Genomic DNA, 13,147 nt, shown 5'->3' with positions numbered 1-13,147 from the left:
TAATTTAAAAGAAGGGAGTAGTAATCAACCCCAAATGAGTATCTACCATTGAAACATTGACCTTACCTAGAAACAAGAAGGAGATTCAAGCTTTTCTAGTCAAGATCAATTTTCTAAGGAGATTTATTCCAAATTATGCAGAGATTGTAAAAGATATAAATGACATGCTCCGAAAGGACCATGAAGTAAAATGGATTGCCTCTTCTAGGCATGCATTTGAACAAATAAAAAGGGCTATCTCTGAAGTTCCCACCTTAGCCAGCCCTGATTATACTAAACCATTTAGTATTTTCTCTTTTGCCTCTGAAACAACCCTTGCTGCCATCCTATTACAGAAAAATGAAGATTCCCATGACCAACCCATAGCCTTTTTCAGCAAGGTTATGAGAGATGCTGAGCTTAAGTATGACATTATTGAGAAGAAAGCCTTTGCCCTCATTCAAACCCTGAAATCATTCAAAATGTATGTCTTACATTTACCTATTATTGCTTATGTCCCAAATAGTGTTGTAAAAATTGTCCTAACCCAACCAGACACTGATGGGAAAAGAGGTAGATGAATCACTCAAATTCTGGAGTTTGATCTAACTATCAAGACTACCAAGCTAGTAAAAGGTCAAGGATTAGCCAAGCTTCTAGCCGAATCCAACTGCAAAGTACTTGGAATAAATTATGTTTTAGAAATACAAGGGAAGAATACACAAGAACCTTCTGTCCTTGCAGAAGGGGAGAATCCACAAGAACCTTCCCTTCATCCTAAAGGGAATAATCCACAAGAACCTCTACCTTTAGAGTAGATCAATCCTATACAAATTGATGAAAAATTCTTGTTGTCAAATTGGTATCAAGATATTGTAAATTTCTTGATCCATCTTGAGTGTCCAGCATCATTCTCCAAAACCTAGTGTGAAACCCTTAAGTTAAAATCAATCAAGTACTGCATTATAAATTCAAATTTATACTGGAAAGATCCACTGAATATTTTGTTATTATGTTTAACAGAATCAGAAACTAAAGGAATCATTGATCAGTTTCATACAGGATTTTGTGGGGGACATTATGCTTGGATAGCAACAGCATAAAAGATTCTGAGGGGAGGATTTTATTGGCCCACATTGTTCTTACAAGTAGGGGCAAAGGTCAGAAGTTGTGTTCCTTGTCAAGTGTTTGTTGGTAAACAAAAATTAGCAGCTCTTCCACTCGTTCCATCAATAGTTTCAACACCTTTTTCTCAATGGGGATTAGATTTTGTTGGAGAGATTCACCCCACTTCAAATAATCAACATAGATGGATCCTCACTGCAACTGACTACTTTACTAAATGGGTGGAAGCAATTGCAATAAGAAATGCTACTGATTTAGTAGTAATTAATTTTATTGAGGAGAATATCTTATCTAGATTTGGTTTCCCAACTCAAATTGTCACTAATAATGCAACATCCTTTTCTAGTGTTAAAATGATTGACTTTTGCCAGAAATATCAAATTCTATTACATCATTCAACTCCATACTACCCTCAAGGTAATGGCCTTGCAGAGTCATCAAACAAATGTCTGGTAAAGGTAATAAAAAAGACACTAGCTGATCATAAAAAGCGCTAGGATTCACATTTGATTTATGCAGTATGGGCAAATAGAATTACTCCAAAGAGATCAATTGGAAAATATCCATTTCAATTAGTCTATGGGAAAGATGCAATCTTCCCTACCAATTTGGCCTTCCTTGTTTTAAAATTCCTGCAAGATTCAACAGATGAACCTGATGATTTTTCAAGAAGAATAAATCAGATTATTGAACTTAATGAAAAAAGAGATGAAGTTAAACACAAATTGAAGAAATATTAGAATAAGATGAAGGCCCTATTTGACAGAAGAGCCAAGGAAAGGGACTTTAAGGAAGGTGATCTAGTTCTAAGATGGGATGCCAAGAGAGAAGAGAAAGAAAAGCATGCCAAATTTGACAATCTATGGTTTGGACCTTTAGCAATTGTTGAAGTGAAGGGTAACAACACTTTTGTGCTGCAAAATCTTGATGAGTTATATTCCATTTATCCTATAAATGGAAGGTTTCTCAAACATTACATTCAGTACTAAGAAGTTGAAATAGTTTTCATTGTAAATACTCCAATTTTCTTTTACTTTTCAAGATGTCAGTGTGATTTTCTTAAAACAAGGACTCCATAGCCCGAGGATAAGGCACATGGATCTGTAGGTTCTTTTCATTCTACAAGAGAAAGCAGTCCCCAGATGGAGCCAATGTTGTAGCATTTTTTGGTTTTGATAAGATAGAATATTTGAAAAAATGTTAAGTTAGGATATGGACATAACAATATTGAATAAAATGTTTTTATCTTGATTATGACGTCCATATCAAAGAAAATGTTAGGTTAAACGCCATAAAAAATCAAGGCAAAAAGAAAATGATAGGTTAGAAAGAAAAGAAAACAAATAAACTCTGAAAGTGAGCAAGTCTAAATACCACTACTATTTTTTCTGCAAAATAATGGTTGTGTGTAGCTTGTCATAAATGCAACAACCCATGCCAGTCAATAGTTTAATTTTCATTGCTTCATACTTTAAATTTGATGTTATAATTAGAGGATAAAGATCTGGCCAAACTGTTTAATCTTGGCAGATCAGTAGCTAGGTAGAGAATACTAAGAAGCTCATCAGTTTAATCTAAGCCCTTAGATGTTATAAGGTTAGAATTAGATATTTTCTTTTTAAAAAAAGAAATAAAAAGAAAGGAAAAGGGTTTGCTAGCTTAAATGCACCCATTAGGTGAAGAAAAAATGATAGGATAAAAAAAGGGTAAGTAGAAGAAAGGTTGTAGAAATATGATGATTGATTGGACAAAATGTACATTCATCATGTTTTACCATATATTTCTATGTCCATGACGTAATTACACAAAGCAAATGAAGGTCTACAAGATCAATTAATTAACTTCTCTCATCTTCATTCATTCCTATATTTACTAATTTCCCCTTCCCACCTTCATAGAGTTCATATTCATTCATTTTCCATAAAAAACCCCTTTTCCTAAGGCTAAAATCCTTTTTTCCTAGGAAAAGTGAAAACCCCATGTTAAATCCTCTTTTACCCAAAAACCCACAAAATGATGTTTAACCTAAGTATTGATGTATATATGTGAAAAGAAAATAACTCATGAAAAAGCATTGTACTTAGTGTGTTTCCCCTTTCCGCTTGTGTATCATATTAATGCTAACTTAGCGTATTAAACCCCTAAAAATCCTTTTTCGGTATATTATTATCTCCCTTTATTAAATATCCCGAAACCATGAGTTTTATTATAAAACTATGTATTCCATAATACGTCGCATATCAGCGGATCGCAAACTTTACAACATGCATGCACTCATATTGCAATATGTGATGCGTGATGGACCTAGACCCGACGCAAATATATATCATATTTCATTGCCATTTCGCATCTACCCTTCATCGCAAGTCTCATCTGAAACATATACCCTCCGCCATTGCGATCTCCGATATGCAATGGGAACCTGGACCCGATGCAGCATTATCCATGATTTATTTCCATATTGCGTCCGAGCCTTATCGTATTCCTTTGCGATAAGCCTTTCCTTCGCTAAACTGTGATTGTGATATGCGATGGGAACTCGGACCCGGCATCATTTATCCGGCCGAGTTCATACTATTTCAAGTCCACCATACCGTGTTTTAGGAAGGCTTTCTTTGTTAATTTTTTTTTTATGATTTAAGCAAAGAATCGACCTAAACCTCTTTTTTACCATAAAACCCTGCTAATCTCAGTTTTTAACTCATAATAAAGCCATACCGCCATAATTAATCGTTGGGCCCCTCCACGCTACTCTTTCACTCCACCATCGTCTAATCTAATACATTCAAATCCAACGACCCTCAGCGATTTCTGGTTAGCTCTCTGTCCAAGCATTACCCGCCCAAAAAGTGGTATTCTACTAACCTCCCCTTGCTACGTGTAAGGCTCAGATTATATCGGGCGACCCCTCCCAAAACTGCCCATGCCTCATAAGCGGTGTGATGAAAACCAAAACCACCTCCCACATAATGACAAAATGACCATTGTTCACTTTGCGCCATATTTCAAAAAGAAGGTTGTTTTTCTGTTTAAACGCGAAAATTACCATTTTGGCTTTGTTTCGTCTGTTTACACAGTGAAACCTCCATAAGCCTCTACGACCAATAAAACCATTGTTTTACCTTCCGATACACTCTAGACTCCTTCCAATATCCTTTCGAGCTCAATAAAGCCATTGATGTCCTTCTCTATCACCTATGTTTTCTTAACAATTTCTGTGTTTTGCAGGTAAAAACTCATGTTCTAGGCTTACAAAGAAAAAGCCTGCATACAGTTTGAAGACAAATACGAAGATCTTACTGTTGAAAAACACAATAAAAACCTAAAATGCATAGTAAAGGTAAAAAGGAACACAGTAAAGGTTACTCAGCAGGGTCAAAGGATATTCACAGAGTTTAAAGAGTATTAGATGAAAGATCAAATGAATGAATCAACTAGCGCAAAGGATACAAACAATCAAGTAGATTGAAGGGAAAAATATCAAACAACAAAGCCATCACAACCTGAATCAAAGGGGCAGCAAGAAGCAGTTCAATAGCTACCCCTATCTTCTTGCATGAAGATCTTTCCTTTCCTATAATAAATCTTAATTAGTTTTAGGATATTTTCTTAGCTTCATTATTGTATAAATAACTCTCTTCTCGAGTTGTTATGGGTTCAAGGTTCAAGGCTCAGGGTTCATTACTTGTTAAGTCGTGATTGTTCATTCTACTTTCAACCTGGTTGCACCTTTGAAGGATGCTTTTCTAGACACTTGATGTACTCAGTCTTTTTGGAATCTTAATAGAAAGCAGAGGATTCTGAATTTGGTTTTACATAGTTTGTGTTATCCTGTAAATTTTTCTAGTTATATATCATTATGTTTCTCTTCATATGCTTATGAATTATAGAGATATCTAGGTAGGAATAATTGTGTCTCAATTTATTCCTATAAGCTCCTGAAGTGATCATCTATTAAGAGAATGGATTAATGAACTATCTGTTTAGTTAATCCCCTCTAATCAATAAATCATCAACATCTTTTGTAAGCTTAATTATACTACCTTGAATCTTTGGAACATAGTTTAGAAGGTTTTCATACTTATTATTGTTTTGTTTTATAGTCTGGAAACTATGATAATCATATTATTTTATGTCTTCTTCTCACCACTACTTGATCTATATCACTGTCTAAAGCTTTATAGTAGCCCTTTTCTGAGATATTAATATTATCCAAAGGATTAAGTATTTCAATTCTACATATGTCTTCATTCATTGGTCTTCCAAAACTAAAGCCAAAAACCCCAAAACAATTATTTTAAATGCTCTGGCATTGGTAGCTGGCATACTACTATCTCAGAGGTACAACACACATATATATACAACTTGACCTTTGGGAGGTGCCACGTGGTGGCCTCCGGGCTTTCCACATGGCATTCTTCCATTAGTCTAAAAATCCACTAATAGAAACGAGCCAACTCATCACCTGTAAAACCAAATCAAATGATGAAACTTATCCATCCCTGATTCACCATTGACCATGCCTAGTCACCTGCCACATCAACAGTACAGGCTACTGACTGGGTAGTGACTAGGCATTTTTTTTTCAAATTTCGCCTATTTAACAAAGTGATCAAAACACAATAAATTCCTCATACGAACTCAATTTTCAATGAAATGAGTTTCGTTAGGATCATTTTTCTGAGACAGACGGAGTCATTTAGGATTCGAGAAATTATGAGAAATTTTATTTTTGAGCTAAATACTGAGCACCTAATTAAGGTAAGACATCTTCCATCCTTTTCTATTTCTCAAAAGCACAAGGAAACAACAATGAATATCTTTGGTTACTAGAAAGTGGCCGAAGTAACCATATGATAGGTAAAAAGATGGATTTCAAGTTTTGGTGAAATACTAAAATCGCATATTAAATTGGGTGATGATCATCTAGTTGATGCTTTAGGAAAAGGTAATATTAATTTTGTGAACAAGTAGAATAGAAAGGAGGAAATTCATGATGTCTATTGTGTACAAATACATAAACATAATCTATTAAGTGTAGGACAAATGAGTGAAAATTGTTTTGATTTTAAGTTTAAAGGTCCTACCTGCACACTTCTTGACAAGTCACCTGGTCAAAGAGTCATACTAAGGATCCAAATGACCAAAATAGGATGTTTCCTTTATTCATGAGAGATGTCAAGTAATCATTTTCATATGCTCAATTTGTAACAAGTTCTAATGAAACTTGCTTATGACATCTTAGATATGGTCATCTAGCTTTTAATAGTCAATATTTTGCAAAACAAGTCTATGGGGCTATGCACACCTCTAATAGATGTCCGTCAAAATCCATGTGAAATTTGTATCCTTTCCAAACACCAAACAAACAATTTTCCATATGTTTGCAACTATAGAGCTCAAATTTTAACTATAGAGCCCAAATTTCGATTGTGTTAGTACAAAAAGACCTTTGTAGTCTAATGCAAAACTAGTCACTAGAAGAAAGCTTTTGCTTTCTAACCTTTATTTATTATTTTAGTGGAATCAGATGTGTATTCTTCATAAAAAATAAATATAATTCATTGAAAAAATTTAATCAATTTAAAGCCATTGTAGAGAAGCAAAGTGACAAGAAAATTAAATTATTACACAAAGATGGAGAAGGTGAATATGATTCTAGAGAATTTGTAGCATATTACAAGGATCAAGGTATCAAAAGACAATTTACAACAAGGTACATTCCACAATAAAATGCATTAGAGAAAAAAAAAATCAGACCATCATGAATATGGAAAGAAGCATGTTGAAAGCAAAGAAGTTGTCAAATGACTATTGGGTAGTATCATGTTTAATTTATACTTTGAATAGATCTCCAACCAAAAGTGTCAAACATAGAGTTTCCTTAGAATCTTGGAGTGGTATGAATACAAATGTATTACAATTGAGAATACTTGGTTATGTAGCTTTTGCATATGTTCTAGAAGAAATGAAAAGGAAAATAGGTGAAAGAAGTGAAAAATGTGTATTTGTTGGTTATAGTGAATAATCCAAGGCTTATAAATTGTACAATTCCATTACCAATAAAAAAATTATTTCAAGAAATACTAAATTCATTGAATATTGAGCATGGAATGATCAAGATAATAGAAAAGATAGAAATCAAGTTTCTCCACAGGCATTTGAACGAAGCGAAGAAACAGAAGTGGAACATCCAAGAAAAATACTTCCATGACTAAAATTTCTAGCAAAAGGAATAAACCAAAGAGGAAAAAATTCACACAGCCCATCCTCAAGCAATCAATCTGATCCCACCATTCTATAGAAAACAAGAAGTTTCGAGAAAAATTTATGAATAACTAGATAATGAACAAGTAAATTTTTCCTTGTCCTTCCAACCAACATATTTTGAGAAGTAATAAAAAAGAGAGAATGGGTTGAAGTTATGAATGAATAAATTGTGGCAATAAAAAAGAATGAAATATGAAGTCTTATAGATCTACTAGTAGGAAAAATATGTATTGGAGTCAAATGAGTCCGTAAGACCAAGCTTAATGAAAAAGGGAAAATAGATTGGTAGCAAAATGCTTTACACAACAACCTAGAGTACTGATTATGAAGAAAACATTCACCCCAATAGTAAGGTTGGATACTTTTAGAACATTATTAACAATAGCAGTAAAAGATCATTGGCCAATTTACCAAATGGATGACAAATCAACATTTTTAAATGGCATATTAAAGGAAGAAGTTTATTTAAATAAACCTCCATGATATGAAATCAGGGGTCAAAAGTTAAAATTGTACAAGTTAAAAAAGGATTTTTATGGTTTAAAACAAGCCCCCAGAGCATGGTACAACATAATTGATTCTTATCTTCTCAACAAAGGATTCAAAAAAAAAGTAATGAACCCACTCTTTATACAAAAACATATTTCATGGTAATATTTTGATTGTTTTCATTTATGTTGATGATATGATTTACACGTGAAATTTGTAGCTTGGAAGGTTTGCATATTTTATTGGAATATAAGTTGAACACTCTAAGAAGAGAACTTTTGTTTGTCAAAGAACATATGCAAGAGAAATTTTGACAAGGTTTAGGTTGAGTGAATGCAAACCAACAAACACACCAATTGTCCTAGGCATAAAGTTAAGCAAATATGATAATAGTTTGGCAATCAATTCTACTTCATACAAGCCGCTAGTAGGAAGCTTAATGCATATCACAACAACAAAGCTTGGTGTAATTTAGTCAATCAACCTAATATCTAGGTTTATGGAGTCACCAAGAGAAACGCATTGGAATGAAAGAAAAAATTATTTACAGATATATTGTAGGAACAATACACTATGGAATTTTGTACACTAATTCCAAAGGAAACCATTTAGTAGCTTACATAAATAATGATTTTGCATGAAGTATTGATGACAGAAAGAGTACCTAAGGATATGAATTTCACCTAGATACAAGATTGATTTCATGGACTTCCAAGAAGCATCTCATTGTCTCCATTTCAGTAGTAGAAACATAGTAAGCAATAAAAACATGAGTAGGATACAAAGTAATTTGGTTGAGAATATTGATAGATGATCTTGAGCCTAAAGAGTAGAATGAGACAACTCCTATTTTTTGTGATAATAATTTAACTATTACACTTTCTAGAGATCATGTGTTTCGCCACAAAAGTAAACACATTGAGACCTATTTTCACTTCATCCAAGAGCTAGTCAATAATGGTGAACCCAATCTTCAGTTTTGTAATTCCAAAAATTAGTTGGCAGACATCTTTACAAAGCCAATGGAAAAAGAAAGTTTTGGGTTTCAAAGACAACAATTATAAATTGTTTGTGATGAAAATTGTAATGAAGATGAAGTAATAATCAAGGGGGAGTGTTGAATGTGATTGTTGACTACATCTTCTAACCATTAGGTAGTTTACATAGTCTACCGTTTTGATATTGTACCACGTTCAATGCACAACTAGTAATTTAAGATAATGAGTTAGACTCTATCAAACAAGGTGTTATATTGGCTCAACCAAGTAGTTTTATGTATTCTCTATGGAACCAATTTTTTGTGTGGCATGCAAAATTTTATCTTAATGTGAGAAGAGCTCTCAAACTCTATTGATTTTTCAACTTGGGTAACTTTGTGTTTTACTGTGTTTTTCGCTCTCAACCTCTATTGATTTTTCAATTTGGGTAACTTTTTGTTTTACTCTGTTTTTCCACTCTTCCTCTTAAATTCTCATAACAATATCATCCATCAATACATGAATTATGAATACCACATACCTAAAAATCATAACTCACTTCATACCACACTTGTTCATATGACATGACTTATGAATACCACATACCAAAAAATCATAACTCACTTCATATCACACTTGTTCATATGACATTTTTTTAATTAATCAAATTAGTTAAAAAGGAAAAAAGAGCATAACTAGTTTGGAGATAAATCTCAACATTTGATTTGTATATAAAACTATGGATATTCTAGAATATTTGGTAGAAGATAAATCCCTACCATCCACTAATAATTATTGATAATTAAATTAAAATTATAAAATTTCAAAATAGAAACGTTTATTGATGTAATATTTTTTAAGAATAAATCATCATCTTTTAAAATAAGTTTACACATTAATTAACCATTTAACTTAGATAACTATGCTAGTAAATAAAATTTATTTAACAACTAAATAAATCTAATTAAATTTTATTTTTAATTAATAATAATCATTTATATTTAATTATTTAAATAAAAAATAATATATATAAATTTATATTATCATTTCATTTTTTTAGTAAATTATATTTAGTCTTTCCACTTTACTTAAGTTGCATCTCACCGAATGAGAATGTAATATTTGATATTACCATTAATATTTCACTTTTTTAATTTGCAAAAAATATGTATTTTTTATTTTTTATTTTTATTGAAGTATAATTTAATTAATTTAATAAAATATTTTATTTGATGATTGTCATAAAATTAGTTTAGATTCATTTTACTTTTGGATCTATCAGGTATCTAGAGTGATCAAATATTTTGAGATGTAAACATTTTTTAAAGCGAAAAGGGATCAAATACAATCATCTTTTAAAATGAAAAGAGATTTGACCTCTCTAGATGCAAACATATTTTAATATAGATCTAAGTTGGTATAATATATATGTAGTTGAGATTGGAATATTTTAATTATAATTCATGTTCTCCACATTAAAATGTTAAAACATACCCTTCATATTTTTTTTTTACATAAGGCATACATTTAATTATTTTTATTATTAATATATCTTAAAATATTACATATCACATCCATATTAAGTATTGAACGAATTACAAATATCCCTTACACATTGAATTAAAAAGCAGCTATTAATGGTATAAGAATTCTTTCAATATTTCTCTCTTTAACTTTTCTTTGTAATTGATAATTTTAAATTCATGTATATCAACTTCATATTAGAAATAAAATAAGTTACACATCTCCTTAATTATGGAAAGTGAAAATGTAAGAAAAAAGCTAATTTAAATCCATCTTATGATAGAAAATTATATTATTTAATATGGACGTTGAAATATTTTACTTATAGTTGAAAATAAAATAGTTTTTTGTTATTAATATATTTTTAGGTTAGTATAATATATATGTAGTTGATATTGGTATAGTTTAGTTATAATTCACTTTCTACACATTAAAATGTTAATATATACCCTCTCATATTTTTTAGTGTAGGCATACATTTAATTATTTTTATTATTAATATTTTCTATAATATTACATATCAAACTTATATTAAGCATTGAAAGAATTACATATCATGTAATATCAATAATAATATTGTGTGCCATCTTCATATTAAGTAATGAATAAATTACATATTTCCTCATATTAAAAGGTTTTTTCTTTTTACTTGAAGTATTTTAATTATGGTCATATTAATTTCTTTTGTTATTACTATTTTTAATTTGTCAATTTAAAATATTATTTTACAATTTTTGAATGTAGCAATACTTGACAACCCTCCCACCATACTCGATTGGCTCTTGGTGCAATGACAACATCTCTCCCACACTAGGTTGTAGAGCACCTCTCATAACATCTCTCCCATATTCCTCTGGGTGCAATGACAACATCTCTCCCATGCTCATTGTAAAAGGCTTATTTAATTTCTTCTCATATATAATTGGCATATGAATAATTATATCTTAAAATCAAGATAATTTAATAATAATATCAACTTTCACTCTTCTCACATATTGTTCATCTCTCCATATTTACCATACTGGGTTGAGCGCCTCTCATAGCAGCTCTCACTCTCCCCTACTATATTATAAAACACCCCTGGTAAAATAACACCCCTTCTCTTCTATACTAAATTGTAAAAGCCTTATTTAATTTTTTTCCATGCATATAATTTACATTCTTTCACTCTTCTCATATATCTTATCATATAGCGTCAACTTTCATTCTTACCACATATCATATATATTACTGTTTAAAGTTAACTCTTATTCAAACCATAAAAAGATATAACTTTCACTTGGCATATATGACCGACTTAACTCTTACCATATATCTCGATCGTGAATCATAAGAATATACAACGTTCACTATTACCATATATCTCGATTTTGAATTATTGAAAGATTATACTAATTCTTTAATTCCTTTTGTTTTCGAAATTTCATAGGGTTGAAAAAGACGGACTGTGACTAAGAGCGCTCAAAATATTTCCGTACGCTGAATAATGGAATCAAGCGACACACTCATATCCGATCTTCCTAAAATTTGAACCATAGATCTGGAACCATGAGTTTTCTATCACACACTCCAATCCAGAACAATGGCCAACGATAAACGTGGAACCATGAGCTTTGTGTCACTCAGTGCAATCCGAAACAATGGGCAACCATAAACCTAGAACCATGAGCTTTGTAGCACTCAGTCCAATTCAGAACAACGGTCTCCACTTGGACACATGCCTAACCCTACTGTGGTAGCGGATTAATATGAACCATGAGACCGAATAACCCCTCCCCATACAGAAGCGAATTATGAACATCTATGGGTCTGGAAGATACAATTATACAAAACCGTTGGCGAAAAACGGCGCCGCGGGGTGTTGCCATCCATTCCTTGGAATCACAGCACTACCTACGCTTTCTTCTTCTTCTCCTGGGTTTTGTGTTTGAGTCTCTTCATTAAATAACAACCTGTCAACATCTCCTCCTTCTGAAGGCGACAGCGCGAGCGGAGACAACAAAGGAATTGGGCTCCTGCAACATAACCCCATCGATTCCGGCGACAGCCTTTTCAACTGCAATTTAGCCGGCGCCCGCTTCTGCAATCGGCGAAGAGGCCGCCGCTGGGTTTGAGAGACGCAGGGTCGAACCTCGGCCGCTTCGTCGTCTTGTTTCTCCATCGATTCAAACGACCTTTCCTGCACAAATTGAAGTGCAGCAGCACCACCAGTTTGGCTTGCAGCCATTTCTCCTGACTTCCTAACGACAAAATCACCTTTGCCACCAGATCTGATTGCTTGCTGGAATTGAGCCTGAAGTCGCAGATGGCTTTATATAAAGTGGGATGTTGTAATGGATTGCAAAATATAATTGGTATCGGAAGGAAGCGATCCACGTCGAAGAAGTTCGTTCTAAGACTGTTCGTGTGACGGTGGTCTCGCCCAGTGTTTGTGGATCTGGTCTCCACAAATCTGACACATGTGACTTGAACAGACGGTATGCATGAATTGACCGCTCAATTTTGATATCATTCATCGTGGATTTTTTTCCTGATCGATTTTGAAATAATTCGTTGTGATTTTTTACGCAAAATCGTATAATTGAAAGCTACGGTTAAAAACATTGAGGCAGAGTGATCAAAATGTATCTGGGGCATCATTGGATCGTCTTGTCCTTCAGCCACGTGCTTCGTGCCTCAACAATTTCATTGCTCTAATTATTTATGTATATTTTTGGATAGCATTTTTAAGAGATTTTTAAGAATCGTGAATTTGAATGGTCAAACAATTTCATTTCTATAAT

At 32.6% G+C, this 13,147-nt stretch overlaps 1 pseudogene; it reads right to left on the bottom strand.

The window, feature by feature from the left end:
* Positions 1-12,165: 12,165 nt before the first annotated feature.
* On the bottom strand, positions 12,166-12,880 carry LOC149149485 (uncharacterized; annotated as a pseudogene).
* Positions 12,881-13,147: the final 267 nt, after the last annotated feature.

This window comes from Pinus tabuliformis, chromosome 9 (genome assembly GCF_031772625.1).
Source record: "Pinus tabuliformis cultivar Carrire ecotype Pingquan chromosome 9, CPIR1, whole genome shotgun sequence".
In the NCBI taxonomy this organism is placed as follows: Eukaryota; Viridiplantae; Streptophyta; class Pinopsida; order Pinales; family Pinaceae; genus Pinus; species Pinus tabuliformis.
The sequence above is the reverse complement of the archived record's forward strand: the minus strand, read 5'-3'. Positions and strand labels throughout refer to the sequence as shown.